This window comes from Pteropus medius, unplaced genomic scaffold (assembly GCF_902729225.1).
Source record: "Pteropus medius unplaced genomic scaffold, Ma_sr-lr_union100, whole genome shotgun sequence".
NCBI lineage: Eukaryota > Metazoa > Chordata > Mammalia > Chiroptera > Pteropodidae > Pteropus > Pteropus medius.
The window spans coordinates 17894859-17917751 of NW_024351729.1; the positions used below are offsets into that span (position 1 = coordinate 17894859).

At 31.4% G+C, this 22893-nt stretch overlaps 1 protein-coding gene across 3 annotated transcripts in view; it reads right to left on the reverse strand.

Moving 5' to 3' along the window:
- The window catches only part of LOC120587606 (receptor tyrosine-protein kinase erbB-4), a 767195-nt gene that overhangs the window by 613241 nt on the left and 131061 nt on the right, over positions 1 to 22893 (reverse strand). The window lies entirely within an intron of this gene.

The window sequence follows — 22893 nt, forward strand, 5'->3', positions numbered from 1 at the left end:
TTTAAAAGAATAATAAAAATTAAAAATAAAAAAATAAACTTACATATTTATTTTAAAAAGTTATATAAAAATTTGTTAGATAATTCAATTTATATATAAATTTACACTGGAATATAATTTTTTCACTTTTTACAAATTGGAACAAATAAAAAGGTAAGCTTTGTCTACTTGACTAATCCAATAAGTTCAATGAAATAATATAACCCAGTTATCTACAGAATAATTGATAGTTTCATGTTTAAATGGTTACGGAGGTACCAAGTAAACACAGGTACAAACTATAAGGACTTAAAAATAAATATTTAATTTCTCAAATTGAATGTTATAAAACACAACTCTGGATATTTGTATTTGATTTTCTTTTGAACCTATCATAAAGTAATATCACAGCTAAACTGGCTTCTGTACATGACTACAAATAGATTTACAAAATTTTCAAGAACTACAATTTGTTACCGCCCATGATTTCCACTATGATTTGAACTATGACTCACAGATACCAAACAGGTAATGGGAAGAGGATCAAGGGTAGGAATAATTATGCTTACAGATGCTAACATGTTGATATATAAAATGAATATTATAAGAAGAACCATGAAAACCATCTAGTGAATACTGTGGAATGGAACAATTTCACACATCTTTAGGAAGCTGGACAGTTTTATTAAAGAATCTATATATGTAGTAAAAATGTATTTCAATTGTGGAATATTGCATATCTCAATACGGAGCTAAAACTTCTTACTTTGCTTCTTTGCATAGTTCTAATTCCTTCTGCAATTAGCCATTCTTTTGAATCAACCTAGCATACAGCTAGTTGATTGTTTAGGAAGATGGGAGGAAAGAGAGATGGGAGAATACTCGGGAAGTGATTCAGAGCATGTATTGCCAAAAATTTTTACACTGTGCACGCTATGCTTTTCCAAGTTGTCCTGTGCCCAATTAGAACCTGAATTTTTTTCTTTTAAAAAAAATGAATTTCTGTCTCAAGCCCCTTGACTCCTACTACTGCTAATAAAGAATTCTCAGTCAGCAATTTGCAGAGTAGGGAAGCCGGGGATAATGGAACTGGGCAGCCTTTACATGCAAAACAAAACACCAAAGAAAGGGAACAAAAAGGCTGACAAACAATGTAAGCTTTCCCATAAGGTTTATATTTATTTTCGCCCCTTTCAAATATACCATAAAAAAAACCTGAATAGCTGTGACCATAATGATGCAAAGTTTTGATTATTACGGCGTATTATACCTTCACTATTCAGGAGAGGGCAAAAAAGTTTTGTGGCTCATCAAAAGAAGCTGGGAATGAGAGCCAAGGCCACTGACACTTGTGGTGGCAGATTAAGCTGTGAGCAGACTCTCAATAAATTCCATTCTCCCTCATCCCAAAATACACTATTCTGGCTATTAAGACTGACTTGCATTCTGTGCATGCCAGTACACTATCCATTCAGGATCACTTATTTCAGCAGGAGACAGGGAGGGCAGTCTTCTGAATTAGGAAGCTGTAACAGATTAGCTGTGTGTGTGTGAGTGAGTGAGTGAGTGAGTGAGTGAGTGTGTGTGTGTGTGTGTGTAACAGACTGCTAACTATGAATGATTAGTCTCTGCTTCAAGTTTAAATCAATCATGTATTTTTAGAAAACATGGAAATCTTTTTAAGCAAAAAAAAGTATCTGCTCTTTTCATTTTTGAACCAGTAATGAGCTTTTCTGTCACCTCAAATACCTATGAGAAACACAAAATAAAGTTGCAAAGACATATAACTAAATCAGCAAATGAAAGTGTTCAAAAATATATAAGCTTATATAAGAATAAAATGCCCAAATTATCTTGTGAACTCTTTGATTTTCTGAAAGTTGTTTTGGACAAATGTATTCCTATTTGGAGAATATATAAATCATAAGACTTAGGGAGAAAACATGAGGCAAATAAATTGTAATAATGCAAAGAAAACCATAATCATTCTGAATGAAATTATAGGAAATAAAACAATATTAAAGACCATAAACCAAACGTCATTAAAAATATTGACAACCTATTGCAAATCTTACATTATTGTTCAAACTGAAATAACTACAAGAAAAAAACATAACCTTGTTTCAAACTGAATTTTAATAAAAATATTTCCTCCACTACAAACAATTTTGAGTTAATAAATAAAGAGTACATGTAGTCTGATAAGTCTGATAAGTCAATAAACTGTTTCTTACATATTTTATGATATCCTTCTCTCATTTATATATATGCTTTACATTTTTTATCTATAAATCAAGAGTGTTTTCAAGCTAACAAGCACACAAAAACCAAAAAATATGTTCAAATTTATAAGACCTTGTAAATAACAAGTACATGTGGAGGAGAATTGCTTCCTATGAAGGAAAACTGTTTTTACTCAGTTTCAGGAAGCATGTATTGAAGGTGAAAGCCTCCTCAATCACGTCAGCCAAATCAAGACTGGCAATTAAGCACATAGCAGACACAACCCCTTCAAACGGAGCGAAGTTCCCTAAACATTTATCATATGTCACTCAGTGACAGTGAGGCAAAAAAAGACAGGTATCACCATTCAAGATGCAATTCTCCTAAGAAATATAAATATGATTGTCAAAATCTGCAAAGAGATCACTTACACACCATTCACAGAATAAGAATAACACTGAAACAAGTATTAGAATACTGTCTCTGATGCTCGCTATGGCAAATCTGATAGAAACCATGATCATGTTAAGAATCTTGACAGTTTTCATCTTCCTCTGGCCTAATTTGTCCAAGATAAGATTAAATGTACTGTTTCTGCCAAAAAACAATAATAGATTAAAATGACAATTAGCTTATTATTCCAGCTTCAATGGACTGCTTACACATTAGAGAACATATAGAAATTATGAAGAAAAAAAAGAATATTGACCTTGACCAGATCCATGGTACAAATTACACCTGTCTATGTTACAGATGCCAAGATTCTTTAAAGAGAAACCTGAGATCACACAGTATATGGAGAGGTCTGCAGCTACCACGCATCACATGGTCACGCTCTCAGAAAGTGTTGCTATGGCAAGGTGTGAATAATAGATTTCTATTAACATTTCTAGGTGATTTTCTCATTAACATTTTTTCCTCACAAAAGTATCATCGATAAAATGTATGGCTATATAACTTAGACCATTTAATATCCCTTTTTGAAGAATATCAAAAATCGCTTTTTAAATTGTTCCCGCTTTCAACTTTAAGGGTTAAACTGTATGATTAAGAAAGGGCACGTATTCATTTAAATGGTTTGTAACCACTCTCTCCACAAAATTTTATAGATGTTATAAAATCATTCAATAGTATATTGTTTTTATTAAAAATGATTAATTATAGCTGTATAAATTAATCTGAAATTGATAAATGGTCTCTGTAATGGACTGAATTGTGTCCTCTAAATATTCATATCTTGAAGCACTGACCTAATAATATAACTGTATTTGAAGACAAGGCCTTTAAGGAAGTAATTAAAGTTAAACAAGGTCATAAGGGTGGGCCCTAATCAAATAGGACTGGTTTCTTTATGAGAAGAGAAAGAGATGCTAGAGATACCTCAATCTCATGCACATAGTAGAGGCCGCACGTGGACACAGCGAGATGGCTGTCATTTACAAGCTTTGGAGTGAGGCCCCAGAATAAAATCTCTTTTCCTAGCACCTTGATCTTGGACATCCAACCTCCAGAACTGTGAGAAAGTAAATTTCTGTTGTCTAAGTCATCCAGCACGTGGTATTTTGAAATATGCTAATTTTGTTTAATATAGATTGTCTTTTCTTATTTTGCATCTTAAAAATCACTTTGAAAATCGCACTTCTCAAAAATATTTTGAGGAGCCTAGGAAGATATAAAAAAATGAGGCATTAAAGAAAGACATAGGTTAAAAACAGTAAATTAATAAAATAATGACTAGCTAACCAAAGACTAATTCAGAAGAGTATAAGGAACTAGCTTGGAGAATGCCAAAAATCTAGTTACAGAAATTGTCTTTGGTAGCTACTTAGAAATATAAGAGAATTAATTATCATAGATTGCCTTAAATACATTTCTATGGAAGTTACAAAAACTGATACATTCTTAGCTACATAAAGCACCATGGGCCCTCAATTTGAAACTTTCAGGGTTTATGATTTTCATTGAAATTAATGGGAATTAAGAAAATGTTATGTATTATTGTATTATACACTTAAAACTTATATAATTTTATTTACCAATGTCACCTCAATAAATTTAGCTAAAAAAAGAGTTTAAAAAGGATATATTCAATTAATATTAATAAGGTAGTTTCCTTAAACCTAAAAAGGTTAAAGCAGAATACATTCTGTATTGGGTATAAAGAAATATTGAAATGAAGATAATGCTGTGATAGTGAATACATTATCTATTTCTCAATATTTTTAAAATAATTAAATGTTGTAGAGAAATTTAAAAAAAGAAAATGTGTAACATATTGGCATTATTATTCTCATTTTTACTTCCCATTACATTAACAGTTTTATCTCCTACTTTCAAATCCAAAATCTTATTAATATTTTAATGTTCAGAATCACAAAATCCATTTATGTTTCTATTAAAAAACATAACCCTTGGGTGCCAATTGCCTTAAATACTGCATGTATTCACATAGTTTCAACAATAACATGAATAACAAAAAATCTTTATCACTTGTTCTATTGACCCAGGTCCTCATTTTTTACCTCTTATCAAATCCATAAATTTCTACCTAACAAGCTTTAAGTCACCTCAACCATTATATATCTATTCCCTAATTTTATTTCTCCCATAGAACCGCTTTTTCTTAACTGCTTCTTGTTGTAACAAGCACTATCATCTTAGAAATCATTTGGTGACTAACTGAATATAAACTAGATATTAGGGGTAAAACACTACCAAGTTTCTACCAGGTTTTCAAGGAAAGCCTGCTTCCTGTGAGTCCCACCCTCTAGATTTCACTACCCCGCAACAGGAAAAGGTGATCACTGCTTTCCCTCATCCTATTGGTCCCAGTACGACCTACCTCTTCTAATCCTCATACCTACCATTTCAGATTCACCTTTACATACCACTACCATAATGCTTCCTGTATAAGCATCACTAATAGTATCCTATTTTATTTTTTTAAAAATCTAATCTAAAAAGTTTCTTGTTGGCTTAAGTCCTTCAAAATCCTGTTTTTTCTCTTCCTAGTTATCCAAACACATTCTCTGCTCTACAAAATCAGTTTCTTTATCATCTTAAATACTTACAAATGCTCAAAACTGTGTTTTTCCCTTGCATATTCATTTTCCATCGCCTACACCAATTTCCTTTTACCTCACTTTTAACTAAATAAATACGTATTTATCACTACTCTGTGCCGTCTTTTAACACCCAATAGAAGTTCCACTGAATTCATTAAGTCTTTCCAAATTACACCAGTGTTCACTCATTTGTTACCTTTGTTTCCAGTATTTTCAATAGCTACCCGTTTGGATAGCTTACTATTGCCGCATGGCCAATTAAGCAATTTACATATATTATCCCTTTTGTTCCACTCACCACCTCTGTGAGGTAAATATTACAATTCCCATTCCATAAATGATGAACCTGAGGCTCAGAGCCCTCACAACACTTAGTCCAAACCACAGGAGCTACTACTAAATCTATACTGCTTTGTGTAGGTCACTATTATTCAGTGTCCCCAATTAGATTCTAAGTGCTTTGAGGACAGACAGAGAGCATGATTTATTTTTATCTATGCCTACAGTACTGCAGTGCAACACTGTGCTGAACACTTAAAGGTCATCAATCAAATTAGTTGATTAATAAATTAAATGTTCAAAGCTATAGCTGGGTTGCTCAGGTCATACGAGTGAGACTTCACCATAAGAAGTCATATGAAGTCTTATTTTGAGCTAAGAGGCTACTCTCTCCACTCCACTTCATGAGAAATAAAAATACACATGAAAGAGACAAAGCGTTAGGTAGGCAAGAAAATGGTTTGTGTGAACAAGAAAAGTGAAATTTAGTAGCAAGGTTATCATACCATGAATACTTTTCTATTTTGCGAAGTAAGATAGTAATAGTATACAAATATTTTTAAATTATATTACATTTTCTCACTTTAAAATTTAAAAAATCCAATATTGGCATAGACTAGAAGATGTGGAACTTCATTTACAATATTGGAGAGCCTGAAGAACATGAGACCCGATGGTGATAGGCCAAGTTTGAACTGAGTCCTCCACCAACCAGTCCTACATCTCATGTCCCCTTTCACCTTACCTAATAAATAACATAGTTTGGTCAAAAATAGGGTAACCAAACATAAAGAATAGCTATTTTCTTTCTTTGATATAGAGCAAAGAACCTCATGTTGACCTTGAATCCTATAGATCAACGGTCCACCACCTTTTTGGCACCAGGGACCACTGATGATCTGAGGTGGAGCTGAAGCGGTGATGCTAGTGCTGGGGAAGGGCTGCAAATATAGATGAAGCTTTGCTCTCTTGCCTACCTCTCATCTCCTGCTATGCAGTCCTGTTCCTGACAGGCCATGTACCAGTACTGGTGCACAGCCCGGGGCTTGGGGATCCCTGCCATGTGATGTCCCTCACTGTGTCTATGACCAACTACTTACACTTCTTTGTACACTACTTTTTATTTTCTACTCCCTTGCAGTCGTACGTGCTTCTCCTTGCTTGAAATAGCTTGTTCACTCAATTGTCTCTTGAGATAAGTTTAACACTAAATAACAAAACCAAAACCAAACAACAAAAAAAGTAATTGAAATTGATACTGAAAGTAGTAGAAGAAATCTCCAAAGTTAATTCTATTTAATATTTTTGTACTTGAAGATTAAAATTATATAAATGATAACTTCTATTAAGTGGTAAGTATATTCCGGACTTTCTGCTGAAAACATTACACATATTATCTAACATAATAGTAAACATAAATCCAACAAGGTAGATATTATATTGTCTACATTTTAGAAACTAGGAAACAAGAGTAAAGAATTTAAGTAACTCTAATGTTATACAGCTAGTCAGTGCAATAGAGACCAACATGAACTCAGGAACAACAGATTTGATACTATAGTGTGAAGGGAGCACCATTCATAATAATACACTACTACAATGCTTTTTGCTAAATTATTAATCAAGTTATAGCAATGACTTTTTTTAGGAAACATTTTTTTTGCAGTCAATGAAACTGGAGGTAGAGCCACAATAATTACAATAGCAATAGTTTTCATCATTATATGCTGCTTTATTTACTCAAAAATGATAACAGGATTTTTACAATCTATTATAGCTTTCTAAGCAAAGTAATTAAGAATTAAAGTACTAAGAATAATTTTGTAGCAGTTTAAATAATTTTAAAAGTTAAAAACATAAAATAAAAGAAATTAAATTATTATATTTTTAATACAAAATTGTTGAAAGCTGACTATGTGTATATATACATTATCACATACTATACATTGTTATGTAATATGTATATATACACATATGTAATGACCATGAATTGATTTAAATATATGTAATTACTGCAAATACAGTTTATACAAAAAAAATACAGCACTTATTTTTTTGGTTTCTAATTTTTTAGAAAACCAGTAATAATGCTATAAATTATATTACACCTTTGGCTAAACCATTTCTAAGAACTTAATAGAGACTTTTGCCTGTAAAAGAAGTCAGTGATAAGTATTACCAATCTCTACATAAAGTACAGAAATGATAAAAAACAAAAAATTAAGGGTACAGCCAACATAATGTAACAAAATAAAACAAAAAGCCAACAATCTAAAGAATGCATATGCATTCTCTCTCTGTGAAGACCTTATAATAGGTTTGAACTTGCATAAATGCAAATGATGTTTCTGTTCATTTCTTTCAAAGTTATCATTTTTCGTATTTTATCTAGGGTTTTAGAAGGCTTCAATTTTTAAGAAGTCAACCTATCTGAAAATGTTGTGAATATAAAACATATACATATATTCATAAACAGGAAGAGCTGGTGCATTACAAGGTGAGACAGATAACAAGGATAGTGTACTTTCTGTTGTTCATGTCCAGAAAGGTACCTATTAATCTGTCTTTGTACTCTGCATTTTAGAAATTAACAAGTAAAGGAAGTTGTATATGATTTGGGGCAGTGTAATTTCCTTCGGTGACTGAGTTACTCTGTGATAGGACCATAGCAGACAATGCCCACGTTCACAGGAGAAAATAAAAAAGACTGTTAATTTATATATTTATCAAGAATATCTTTAAACATAAATATCAGAGAAAAAAGGTGCTGCTCTTCTCCTAGACTGAAATTAATACATGAATGAAAGATTCATGTATTCATGCTAATGATTGTTTAATACATCCTAATTAGAAGAAAAGTGTGTTGGTCTACAACATGAAACTAAGCAGAAGTAAGATATCCTCTTATGGAACATTTATAAATTCCAATAAATCACACACCTTATAACCAAGCCAGATGAATATCATGTATATGGGAAAATCTGACAGAAGCTCTCACTTCGAGTATGTATAATAATCTCTTTAAAAGTTAGGAAAGATACATCACAGTAATATTGTTGTGGCAATAAATATCATTAAGCTGTTCTATTATAAACAATCAATCCAAGATTAAAGAATTACACATATAACTAAATCAAAGTGAGGTTTACCTGATTAAGCATAGTCATTTGATACTCAATCCAGCCTGATCTTTTAACAACAAATAGAACTGGCACAAAAATTATGCGATTTATATAACTCTTCTCACCAAAGCCACGCATTGTATATGTGGTTTGTGGTTTGAAGTTTTATCAATAGCAAGTTGCCGGGAAATTCTGAAGAGATCTTTTATTTCCAGAATCATAAAGGTGGTAGTAGAATGACTAAAGTATGGGAAGTACTTATATGTCCCTAGCAATCAAAATATATATTGGAGAGAACACTATAATAATATCAAAATATAGATCTGCACAGTCTAAACAGAACCAATGTTCCTTGTCTGAGTCAATAAGGTAAAAGAAACCTGCACTGAGTACTAAAATCTTTGACAATTGTACCTCAGAGATGAAGATACCACACACTATCAGAAAACATTAAGATAGTCAGGAAATATTAACTGCAAGAAATACTTCTTTATGTTCGACATGGATTTGGGAAATTAGTCTTGACAGAGTTGCCTTCATTCATTTGAATGCCATTATTCAAGTCTCTCATTTTTTTCTTTCCTTGGTCAAATTTTCTCGACTTTAAACATTTTGCTTTTAGCCTTATTTATCTTTTTGATTGTTTTTGTGGCTCCATGAAATATACTTTTTCAAAGTTTTGACAATATTAGCTGAATAGAGCACAGTTTCTACACTGTACATTTAGACTAACCCAGAGTCTATACTGGAACAAAATTATATTATATCCTATGCACTACCAATGTATTAGCTAACAATTTATAAAGTTCTGAATAGAAATGCAGTAGTGATTATCATTTATGATACTTCTGACACTAAGTATTTAGAAGAGATGATTTCTCTCATTTTAAAAATGAAGAATTTAAGTATTCTTAAAAAATTTTAACATTCATTATTATAAGCCCCTGACTGTCTTTTCTTTAACAATTTTGAATATTTTATGTCATCATATTTAAAGTGAGTAAAATCAAAGTCCACATTCATTTACCACTCAGCATCGGGGCTGAAGTGTTCAATTTTTGTAAATTCACAGTCAAAATCTTCAAACTTTAGCTGACATTTTCTATCAAAATATTTTATTTGATTATCTAAAGAAAAAAGAACACAGTCAAATACTAAGTGTAGTAAAGCACTAGCAAAATAAATGAATCTCATGAAAGTTATCCTCAAAGCCATTATTGTTATCCTATGCTCATTCACTCATTTTAAAAAGATCTTACATTTCTACACAACAAAGTAGTTGTCAATATGCCAGTAACCACATGATAAAAAATAACACAGCTATGTGAAGTTCAGAAAAAGTTTCCTTATTCAGCTCTCCATGGATTAAGGAATGAGTGCAATACACTATACCCAAATGCACTTCAATGAAAACTTACCAATAGAAAGAAACAATATATAAATAGACTCAATGTCTGTATAGACTACCTTTAGTAACACCTGATAGGAATGATCACTGAGAATTACCTGAGCCTAAAAGATCTTTAAAAAAAAAAAAAAAATCTGTGTCTATGTATTGCCAAGAAGGCCATTTCCACAGCTCTTTACCTTTAATAAGCTATTTTGGCAAAGGAAGAAAAGAAAATGAAAAAAACTCAAATAGACATTATCATCACAAGATAATAAATGATACAATGAGAAAAAATCTAAATGAATCCCTCTGCTCTAATGTTTTCAAAAAGGAAATTCAACTTTCCTATCACATTTACATTTCTTTCATATAACTCTTTACATTGTGTGTATTCACATGCATACACGTATGTTTCTGTACTGCCCATATAACAATTATAAATGGTAAAGATGTTTGCATTTCCAAATGGCCTAAAATTTATGAGAAAAATACCGTATGAGTAATATTTAAATACATATAACAAATATTTAATAAAACTTTAATATATAAGTATGGTTTTAATATATACTTTCAAAATATATTTTTGTGAAGTATGCTATCTTAAAATAAGTGAGCTACATTTCTGACGTCAGTTTCATAACCCAATACATCAATCATGAATCTGTTCCTATCACGTAACTTATTTGTATGTTTATGCATGTTGCAAATATTTCTATTACCATGCAGGAATGCAGCAGTAAAATATAAAATTTTGCAAAGTGTTATTTAGATGGGAGCCATTAAGAGGTTTACTGCCCTTAGCACTACTGCTAAAAGAAAAGTAACTCAAACTATTCTAAACTCAATGAAAATACCAAACCAGAGTCCTATAAAGCAATGTGAGTCAATTCAGAAGGTTGGATGGAGGTTAAGTTCAGAAGGAGCCATTGTGCCTTAAGTGATTAAGGAATCCATTCTATCTAGGGAAGTACTTTTCACTCTAGATTGGAGAATTGCACAAACGGTAACGAAAACACAGTCTTTATCAATTGTTAAAGAGTTACCAGGCAATCTTGTGTAGTAAATTTCACTTCATTGCTTAGAAAACCATAGACAAACTAAGTAAACCTATTACATATATATGTGCAATATGAAAAAGTCATTGATTTTCCATGTTTTCTCTTCCAACTGAAAGACAGAGGGTTAAACTCTCCAAGTCTTTGCAGCATTTCTTCAAATGCACCAAATCAACCACCTTGAGTAAAATTGAGCTCTCTGCCAGTCATGTCCCCAATTGCCTCATTAGACTTACTCATAATAGAATCACATTATGACCAAAATTAAAAGACCCTTAATAGAAATCCAGTTGAGCTGTCTTGACATAGCCTAAAATTAACGTAACAAAAATAAATTTACCAAACAAACAAACAAACAAAAACTCCACCTCATAAATACAGAGAATAAATTGGTAGTTGCCAGAGCAGGGGCTTGGGGGTAGGCAAAATGGGTGAAAGGAGTCCATAGGTACAATCTTCCAGTTATAAAATAAATAAGTTCTGATGATGTAATGTAAGGTGCCTATAGTTACTTATACTGTATCATATATTTGAAAGTTGCTAAGATAATAGATCTTAAAAGTTCTCATGGCAAGAAAAAAATTGCAACTTATGTGTGGTGATGGAAGTTGACCTGATTTGTGATCATTTTGCAATATATACCAATATCAAATCATTACGTTGTACAACTGAAACTAATGTTATATGCCATTATAGATCAATAAATTAATTAAATATAAATTCATAAATTTATCATGTGCTTATAGATAATCAACTCTTGACTAAGTCAAAGCTCGAAATTTTCTATTAATTTTTCTGATGCTTTGATAATAAATAATACTACCTAGAACTAATCTTAACAATTTTGTTTTACATTATTATCATTTTCTTCTTTTTTTTTAACTTAATATTAAAATTGAAGTTTTGCGCAGCACTTTAGCAGCCGTGTTGTATTCAATATACCCTCATGACTCAAAAGTGTTGTACATGAACCAGGAGCAAGAGTATCACATGATAGAATTTCAGATCCCAACTCAGACCTACTAAATCAGAATCTGCATTTAATAAAGTTACACACCCATACACATCCATACACATACCTACATATACATATGTAAGTATGTACACATAATAAAATTGTAGATGAATTTTCATAAACTGCATGTGAAAAAATTATGTATCTTTTCCTGCAACATAACAACTTTGCAATAGGACAAGATAAAGTATACAGTTACATATATAATATGTATACATAACTATTCATATATAATCATATATGGAAAGTATACTTCACTTTGTAATTTCATTAGGTTCAGGTTTTATGTAATTTTGCTATTATAAGTAACCATTCGATGAATATATCAATTCATATGTATCTTATGCCTGCATTTCAGAATATTTCTTTTGGAATGATTTCTGAAATGAATAAAAAGCTTGACATTGTAATGACACACACTTCAATGTGTTTTCTAGATCACATGAATAAGAACAGTACTTTATCTGCACTCATTACTGCATTAATACTTATTTAAAATAGATGTTTAATGGGAGAAGGAATAGTATATCGTATTTATTTTAATTTGCATTTATTTTATTGCTAGGAAAATTATCACATTTTTCATTTTTGTATTCTTTTGTGAATTTTTGTGTCCATTCCTTTCCCAAAACTTTGAAGAATTAGTAATTTTATTACCAACATTATAAGCTCTTCATATATTAAGGTTATTTATATACCTTTGCCTATAAAAAAGTAGGATTTTTTTTTACTTTACTGTTTTTTATATTGGGATACAGTGCTTTTGGCTTTTATGAGATGAATAAAAACTGTTAATTTTTTCTACTATTTTCATGTTTAACTAATATTTACCATCCAGATATTCAAAGATAATAATCAAATGTTTCTCTTTTACTACACTTCAACACTTCGATAACCACAAAGTAACGTCAAATTTGTATAATGTATACAAAATGATGATGACCTAACCTATTTCTTTTTCACAAATGGTTTACCAGTATCCATAATTTGTATTTTGGAATAAAGGTGTCCCCAAATTTATGAGAGGTACTACCTTCCGGCCCCAGTGGCTACTAACTCTTAATGAATACAGAAGCTGCTTTTTCTTCTTCCCTCAAGCGAAACATCATAAAAAGTGACAGCAATTGTGACCCTATCTCTGGAAGTTTATGAGACAGATTTGCGGACAGATTGAGTTACAATGTTATTGTAACACCTCATCAAAATTCTTGTCCAGATTTTGAGCAGCGACTTAAGACAAGTGAACTGGCCTATAACTGCTGGGATCACTTCCAGCGACTTACCCAAAGAACAAAATTACCCTTTTCAGTTAACCTCAGTTATTTCTCTCTCCTTGTTGTGGCCAAGGGAATACATCAGAAAAAGAGGTCCTGGTAGCCTAGGACAGGAAGACCAAGGGCTGTAACATCTTCTCTACTGTTCTGCTTCCAAAAAGACAAGACTCCCGAAACAACTATGACATTACATTAGCAGAGAAACTGATGAAAAGGTCACGTCCAAGGAATTCATTTCATTTTCTTCTTGCAGAATGAAGCCATTTAATAGCTGTAGTTTAATTTTAGAACTTTTTAAAATTTAGCAGCATGTACATAAGAACATATAAACCACAGTTAAACACAAAATGGCAATAATTTGTGTTGGTATAGTGACATAATTACAGCATTCATTTCACTGTTCATTTCCACTGAAAAGTCAGTTTTCTAAAGGTAATGGAAACCAGTATGGATTTTCCTAAGAAAACATCTGGCAATTAAATTTCGGGAGTGACTTTCAGTATGAAAGAACATTGTTAATGCAAAGAAAGAATCTAATTATTGTTCTTAAATCCATTTCGTGGAGAAAAACAAAAAATATACCTACTAGCAAATTATAAGATATTTCATAATATTTTATTTGTCAAAGAGAAAGAAAAAATAATTGTTTGTGTAGCTGACTCTTCATGTTTATAACATAAAAATTAAAAATGTTTGAAGACTAATAGGAAGATTACACTTTAATGCAAATAAAAGACAAGTGAACTAATTCAGCTGTGACTGATCTAGGGGCTGACAAATTAACTTAAAAAAAAACACAACATCAGTTAAAAAAAGCTTTTTTGCAAAAATATACTTCAGCATGTTGAATAAATATATTATATCTGTTAGGCTTAATTCTAGACTTCAAATAAATCCTAGTTAGGGTGGGGAGTTTGATAAAGGTATTCAGATATATTGTGTATAGTGCTTTTGACCAAAGGATGCATAAGGGGAACTACGCAGGCAAAGATGCTGAATGAATTTCTTAGTCATAGACAAACCAAGTTTTATTCTATGAGTAAATTATAAAAGTCCTATTTTTCTTTCTATATGAGCCAGCACCCAATCCAAAGATGAAAACAAGCCCACACTTGATCCCCCTTATCTGTATAAAGTGACTTTCTTCTTGATATAAAACAAAATAAAAGTGCCTACTTTCAGTTACTATACTCATGAAATAATTCTGAGGACTAAAATTCTGCCTACTCTTTCTAGTTGTTATTTTCATAATTCTGGTTAATATTAATATTAAAATTGTAAATCATTCATTATGAGAGAAAAGTTAGCAATAGTATTTTTTAATTATTATTTCGTTTTCTCCAATATTCTACAATCTTAGTGTAAGCTCAAGTAAAAATAGTGAAAAACCTCAGAATCCTAGATTTAAGGTATATGCAGTTAATAACAGATACAATTTCCAAATGAAATTTACATACTGAATTTTTTATTTTAAATTATCCACACCCAAGATTTGATGGTTATATCATAGACCAATTGATTCATCTGCATCTTAAAAATTTGTGTCATTCATATTTCTTTTCATAAAAATGCATTTTGCTTAATATTCCTATTTTCTATATTTGCTGAAATACTAAGATAGGTGACTAGTCACCTTCTCTATATACTTCCTTCTCCCTCCATTCCTCCATCCTAATCCTCAGGTTTCTTTCTGTCTCTCATCTCTTCTCACTTGGTATCCCATACTTAAATGTTTCTATCAATTTCTATGGATTTATCTTTTAGGTAAATACTTACTTCCAGACTTCTATATTTGGCCCGTACCTCTTTATTAAAATTCAAACATCATTTTGTATATATTTATATTCTAGCTCTCCCGATGTCTCATACGCACATCAAATAGTAACTGATCACACATCCTCATATCTTTCTTCTTTCCTTTCTCCAGATTTGACATGGGATATGATGCAGTCATCCACCTATGTCTTTAGTACAGACATGGCAATAACAATGATCTGTCAATAAGAGCTGTCAAATAGATCTTGAACTCATCCCCACTTCCTCATATGTATAAACAGAAAGCCTTCTGCTCATTCTCCACACTACCAGGAGAGTTTTCCCTCATAAAATCAAATGCACCTTCCTGTTGAAAAATCCAATAAAAAGTTCAGTCATCTTCCCCTAAAGGAAAATCCCTGAACATGAAACAAATATATATAGGCCCCAATCTACTTTATGTTCTACCATTTACTCTAACTTGTTTTATTATAGCACATACTACCTGGAATATGCTCTCTGCTCTTTTGTTCTTTTAGAATTGCCATCATTCTTTATTCAAATGTTTTTTTTTCATTATTTTGTTTCCATAACAGTAATAATATATTCAGCTATATGAGTTATTATGTTCTCTTGAAATTGTGGATTTCCCCCATTGTCTCTCTACTTCCTCTTCAGAGCAGTGATTTTGTCTTGTTCATGTGTATATTCCTAGCATGTTGCATACTGCCGGACTGTTGTAGGTCCTTAATAAATTTTGATGAATCCTTAAGTAAATGATTGAATGAAGGAAGGAGACCAATCATTTTAAAGTGAAGAACTTTAAAAATTCATCTTAATTTTTTTCTCCAAGTATTAAAAAAATGAATTCATCAGGTTTAGAAATATCACAGAAGATACATACTGTATGTAGCTACCTATCCATCAAAGTTTATAGTTATTTCTGTCTCCTTGGCTTGGTATACGGAGCAAAGTAACATCTACTTTTTATAGACACGAAACCAATAATAAATAAACCCTCAGCCTTTTCTTGGATTTTAGGTAAAACGAAACATAGTTTTAAAGTTCCCAGAAGCTACAACAAGCAGAAAGCAAGGATACATATAGCAATAGTATTGAAGAATTTTGGTCTCATGTGTAGTACATGATGAAACGATGAAATATTTTAATGCTTTTCCATCCTCTATGCATTTTGCCTAAGATGTGCTCCAACTTCTTCTGAAAGATATCCTCCACTTACAGAATGTTCATAAAGAATCAGATTGTAAGCCATGTATACATCCACTGATTTGTAATTTTTGCATTGCTATAAGATAACATTGCCAAATCTGGAAAACAAAAGGAATAAGATAGATTATAAAACTAAATAAACTAATACAGGGGGCAAAAAACTAAAAAAACCTTCTAAATGCCTTGGAAAATGAAGTATATTAACTAGGGTTTTAGTGTTTTTTATCTCAACTGAAGTTTTAATTTGATAAATTAGCCTGCTACAGTTGGAAAACATTTGAATCTTTATCATTTTGAATGTACTTTATTCTAAAATTTCTGTAAGAGAGAATTAAATTTTATATGGCTGTGTACATGCTTTGATTTCTCAAGAGTACATTTGTTTTGGTTAATGTGAACAAGTGAGCAACAAGCATGATTACCAGCAAACACTGTTCACATACATACTATATGCAGAGCACTGTACAGTTACCTAAGTATATATATATACATATATATATATATATATATATATATATATATATATATATATATATATATAAGCCAAGCTCAAGACATGTTTTCTGAGCTCTTCAGGCTCACCAGCTAGAAGTGATGTCGATATTAGAAAGTCATCAAGTAATACAACACATTGCGAGCAAATATCTTCTTGTAAATGCCTTTAGAGGGAATAAATGATGCTACCTAGGTGTCTTGATATATCATATGGCTTGTACTTAGTTGAGGGTTATTTAATAAGCATATGACTAATCTTATTGTGCTAACTAGAGCTTTATCAAAAGATACAGATGATTTAGTAAAGTAGGGAAGAGGTGAATGATTTTCTGATTCAGTTGGAACTAGCTGTAACACAAAACTACAAATTGTCTGTTGTTTTCTTTAAACCAGAGAAAGTGGATGTCAGAAAAGTCTAAAGCATTTTGCTTGAAGTGGTCAAAAATAGAAAAAAAAAGTTTCTTTTAAATAATTAGATTTAAAAATTCAGAAGAGTTGCTAGATGTGAAGATAGTGAAATAAGCAAACACATACAGGTTAAAGAGACTCAAGAATGGCTCCATTCATCTTGGAGCTCTCTTTGATGAGATACGCAGAACTGAGCAGAGAGGAATTTTGAGGAGACAGAACTCAGAGGAGTAAAACAAAGAAGTTTAGAGGCCATAATTTTTTTCCTCCAGAGTCGAGTCAAAAGGAGACTGGAATGTATAAAGCCAGGTATCATGCAAACAGGCTGGACCTAGAGCCAGAAGAAATATGATACAATTTCTCAAGAACAAAAGTGAGAAAAATATCACATTAAATGTGACATTTAAACGGAGGCAAGGATATTTCATTTGTATTTTGAAGTTGGTACCATTTAAACCTATGTTTTGATATAGTGCTTTTAAAAAATGAGCAAAAGTTCAAAGTAAATGAACCATTTTTTTTAAAATGGGATATATTTGCTTTTTCATCTATATAATACAGTATATCCATTAGATAATTGTTAAGATGCCTTTCTACTCTAATGTTTTATAGTTGTATTTTGTGCATACAAAGCATAAATTAGTTGGTACCGTGTACTTCTTCTACAGAAATGTACCTCATTTATGACATATTTCCTTCTATCATGACTTTCATAGTTATTTATGAACATGATACATTTTATATTTTTATTAAATCTAAATCTCCTTTACCCAAAGTGATGATATTATTTAATGTCCAAAGAGGTTCCCTTCTCTGTGAAATACTGTGTCATTAATAATTATGTCAATGCAATAGGTATAAACTCAGACAATTCTGGGCCAATTAAAGCTCCTGATTTTCTACCCCAAATCCATCACAGTATCTACTATGTAGATATGGGCAATGAAATATTGTTATATAAATAAATCTATAGAATAAATATGCACCTGCCATCTATAGATTAATAAAGTTCACACACTGATAATTAACTACTGCAAATAATTCTGGACATGTATGCACTTGTAGCTTTTGGTATTATGAAAACTTACAGTGTTATGGGGACCAGTTTTATGAATCTCAACTTCTTTCTTTTTAGCAGACATGTGTTGGTGGAGTTTTGTTGGTTGTTTTTATTCAAACATCGAGACAGCTACCAGATTTCTCTAATAAGAAAGAAGAATCAGAGCTGGAAATGGACCAATCTAATAACTAGACAAGATATCTCAAAATATTATTTAACTTCCAAGCTGCAATGACAATAAGTAGCTTTTATAGGAAACTGCAAAACTAGTCAGAAAGTGTGTGGACCCCAGATCAGGCAGCTGGGTCAGAACCACCCTGCAACAAAGTCTCAAAGTTTCAGGTGGAAGTGTTACAAGCTGAGGCCTATCTGATAACCTAGCATCATAGTAACAACCTTTCTTACATTTTAGTAAATATGATATAGTTATAGAATTATTACCCAGTAAGATGAAAGATGAGGCATAGAATGCGGTTAAGAAAATAAATGTATACATTGAAAATGCATAATAACTCAGATACCATGCTACCTATAAAACACACACACACAGGCATGTCGTGTGGGAAACATGGATCAGTGTTCAAAGTTGTAGTTTTTTACTTCAAGTTCAAAGTATACACTTGTAAATCCTAAACATGAAATAACATCTAATATTTTCCTTACCCCCTAGTTGTACAAACAGTAATCATAAGAAATTCTCAAAAATTCAGCTCTCTGGTCACTAATCCCCCTAGGGAGTAAAATAATCCACTCACTCACTCAATCTTTTAGCAAATATATGTGGAACACTTCGTATTTTCTAAGCACTCTCCTGGGCACGAGGAACATAGCAGTGAATAAAATAGACAAGGCTTTACGGAGCTTATGTTCTAGCACACAGTATAATAATAATAGTAAAAAATTGTTAGTAATCATTTATTGGACATATATTTTATTCTAGGCATTGTACCAAAATTTACATATTTTGTGTGTAACTCTAAATCCCATTCAAATCTTCACTGTGATTGCTAACTGTAAAAACATACAATGAAGTTTACAGAAAAGAAAACTGAATTTTAGACAACGTAATTAAAATGGTTCAATGATTCATGCACAAACCCGTGAGTCAAACCCAGGTCTGTCTTACTCTAAATATCATGCTCTTGACTCTGCTATGTTACCTATCTTCTCGAGTAGAGGAAATAGCTCAATTTTCCAATGAAAATAGGTCCAGAGAGATTAAGTGATTTTCCTCCTTAGTAATGAAATGACTGAGTTGAAGAGGCTAGAAAGAGAAATCTGTTACTTTAAATGAAAAGTTGTTAATGTAGAATCTTAAATTACTAATCCATCTGTAACTTATAATGTAAAATCTCAGGAATTTTCATTTAAAACATCTTTAAAATGTAGTCATACTGTAAAATAAATTTTCACTGTCATTGAGTCTATTAAGGATTCTTACATTATAGTTCTTCAGGGCAGAGACCTCATTTATTAATATTTTAAGTATTATGTGAGACTGTATAAAATCATTTAAGTAGGTTAAGAAACATTCTAAATATAAAATTTTATTTAATTTTGTTTGTATTGTTTTAAAATTAAAATACCCCCCCGCCCCGCCACCCCAGTTGTCTCTGGGGCAACTTGTACCAGAAAGAAAGAAAAAAATCAATGTATAAAGTATTTTTAAAATAACATGCTGCCACAGTGATACATTCAGAACATCTATTTTTTTTCTTTTGCTTCATTTATATTGCTCAAATACCACTGCTGGCATAAATGTTAGAAAAGAAAGCTATGCTATGTCCTTCAATATATATGAAAGATTATAGAATGTAATTCACTGAAATGGAAGATTATCATATATAATACATATACAATTTTCTTCAAATGGATTTATGAACAATTTCTCTAGGATACTGCTCAAAATACATCACATTTTCTTAATTTCTTTACTGGTACTGGATATTTTCCATAAGTCGCCTTTTTTTCCCCCATTGTCTTTAAACTTAATACTTTTGAATACAAAGAAGCCTCAAGCTCAAGAAAGGGAGTATATTAATTGCTTTTTTGGCCCAAAGTTCTTCAGATATACTTAACAATAAGTTGTGACATTAGTATTCTACGTAGAGTTGATTACATAAAAATAGTTATTTTTATAATTTTATAACAAATAAAAAATGTTCAATTCCTAAATTCACATTTAGATCTCTGCTAAGATTCTTAAAATATGCAAAACTAAGATTCTTAAAATATGCAAACCGGTTCTCTTTGACTGCTATCTTTACACCTTAATGAATGACCATCATCCATGATCAAAAAGAACTTATATCTCTGTTACCATGACACAGACAACTTCAAACTCAAGGTCTTATAGTTCAATAAAAAACAAATGTACAAAAATTGCCAATAAAATTCATTGTTTTAGGCTGCATACTTATAACTCCAGTTGAACTTAACGTGCAACAGTTGGATCAATAATAAATTTTTTATGAAATTTACATACTGGCTGTATGATTAACAGAAACATAAACTATATCAATAGCATATTGTGCCTTTGAAGGCAAGGTCTGTTTTGTTCACCTTTTTACTGGCAACGCCTAGTACTGATTCATAGCTGATGCTTAATAAATGTGTGTTGAATAAGTTTTAATTAAAATTATTTTTGTTTATGCTCTCTCAGTGAAATAAATAAAACCTCACCATTTCCCCAAATGCATTTTAACCCCTAAACTAATATATTTATATTTTCTGCATTTTATGCCCTAATATTTACATCAACAGCATTATCTATAAAGTTTTGGATTTATAAAATTCCCATTTAGAGTAGTGCATCTCAAAATATGTTCTTGTTATATGGTATTATATACGATAGTATAAAATTTTATATGTGACATATAAATGCAAAGTATTTACATATAATTATTTTTATTCTATTTCATAAAGAGAAAAGAAACTTTCCCAAATCAACGAAATAAGTAAAATAAGCAAAATGAGTTTTAAATAAAGAGTATCACTATAGTTACATAATATTATTTTTAGTAATTTATAATATTAATGATTAAATGGAACTTCAAATATTCACCATCTTTACAGTTTTTATTAGCACATTTTATTGGTTACTAAAGGCATATAAACATCAGAGAGAATATAAAAATAAGACTTTTAAGAGTGTGTATAAAATATGCAACAGTACTAAAAAAGAGAGGCATGTCTGTCTCTGCTAATCCACAAGACTACCTAGAGTCATTGTGCATTACTTAGATCAGTGTCTTCAGTTCCTTCATTGACATCGCAGCCATTTAAATTATTGGGTCATGCTTCAATGACATGATAAGAAACTTACAAATAATATGTTTCCTCTTACATAAAATATATCTTTGAGGGGAAAAAAAGACTCAGGAAAACAGCAAGAAGGAAACACAATGTAGAAGATAATGGAAACCTGGATTCCTGTACTTCATATCTAAGGGAAAAAGAGGCATAAAAGAAGAGAGAAATTTTTGAAATAGCTTAGGAATTTTATGTCTTAACTCATCCAAAAACATTACTGAAGGTGAATCCGGTGCTGGAACCAATTAGGTAATAAATCCTGTGAAGTAACAAAAATATACAGAAGCATAGCACAGCAAACAGATGCATTATACAGGCAAAGAGATATCTAAAGTGAACAGGTAAATTAAAATGCTATATGATAAGAACCTAATCTAAAATAGCACAAAAAATGAGTTCCTGGTCATCCTTTAAGACCCAGCTCCAGTGTATAAATCATTCCTTCCTTTGTGTCAACCTTCTGAGTGTGTGTGTGTGTGTGTGTGTGCACGCGCAACAATCAGATATCACTTGAAAATGTTTTACATTCATGTTGCATTATTGGTCAACATATCTATGTCAATAAACTATGATATTCTTAAGAGCAGAGATTATATTCTATCTCAACAGATCCTAACACATTCAGCAACATGTTTATTTATTTTTGAAAAGATTCATAAGAGAGCAACTTAATCTTTATATGAAAAAACTTGACTGAAGAGGTGAGTTTTGGATTGATGAGATTTAGTGGATGAATAGGAGTTAACAAGAGAAGATGAAAAAGACTGAGAAGTGCAAGTGACTTATCAGTTAAAAAAAAGCCCTTAAGATAAAGACCCTAGAATAAGAAAGTGGTTATGTTTTGTTTGGTTTGACTTGCAAGCACTTTCTCTTTGAATGGCAGTTGGGACCACAGTTTGTATCATAGTATATCAGAAGGGAGAAAGGAAAAATTGGAAAACAAGTGAAAATTTTAAAAGGCCCAAATGGGAGCAGAAGGTAACGACCTCAGTTCGGGTAGCTACAGTGACATAAATAGGAAAATCAGTAGAGTTGAAATTGAGAAGATGTAAGAAGGAGTGGTCAAGTAAAGAAAATCTTGAATTTGTTTATGTGAATAAACACCTCTATTTTCTCCTGTTCAATAAGATGTAATTCATAACTTTATGTACTTTAATAGAAATTACTGCACTGATATTTAGAATGTTAACAGCAATCTTACATCACTTATTAGTTGTTTAGCCTAAACAAT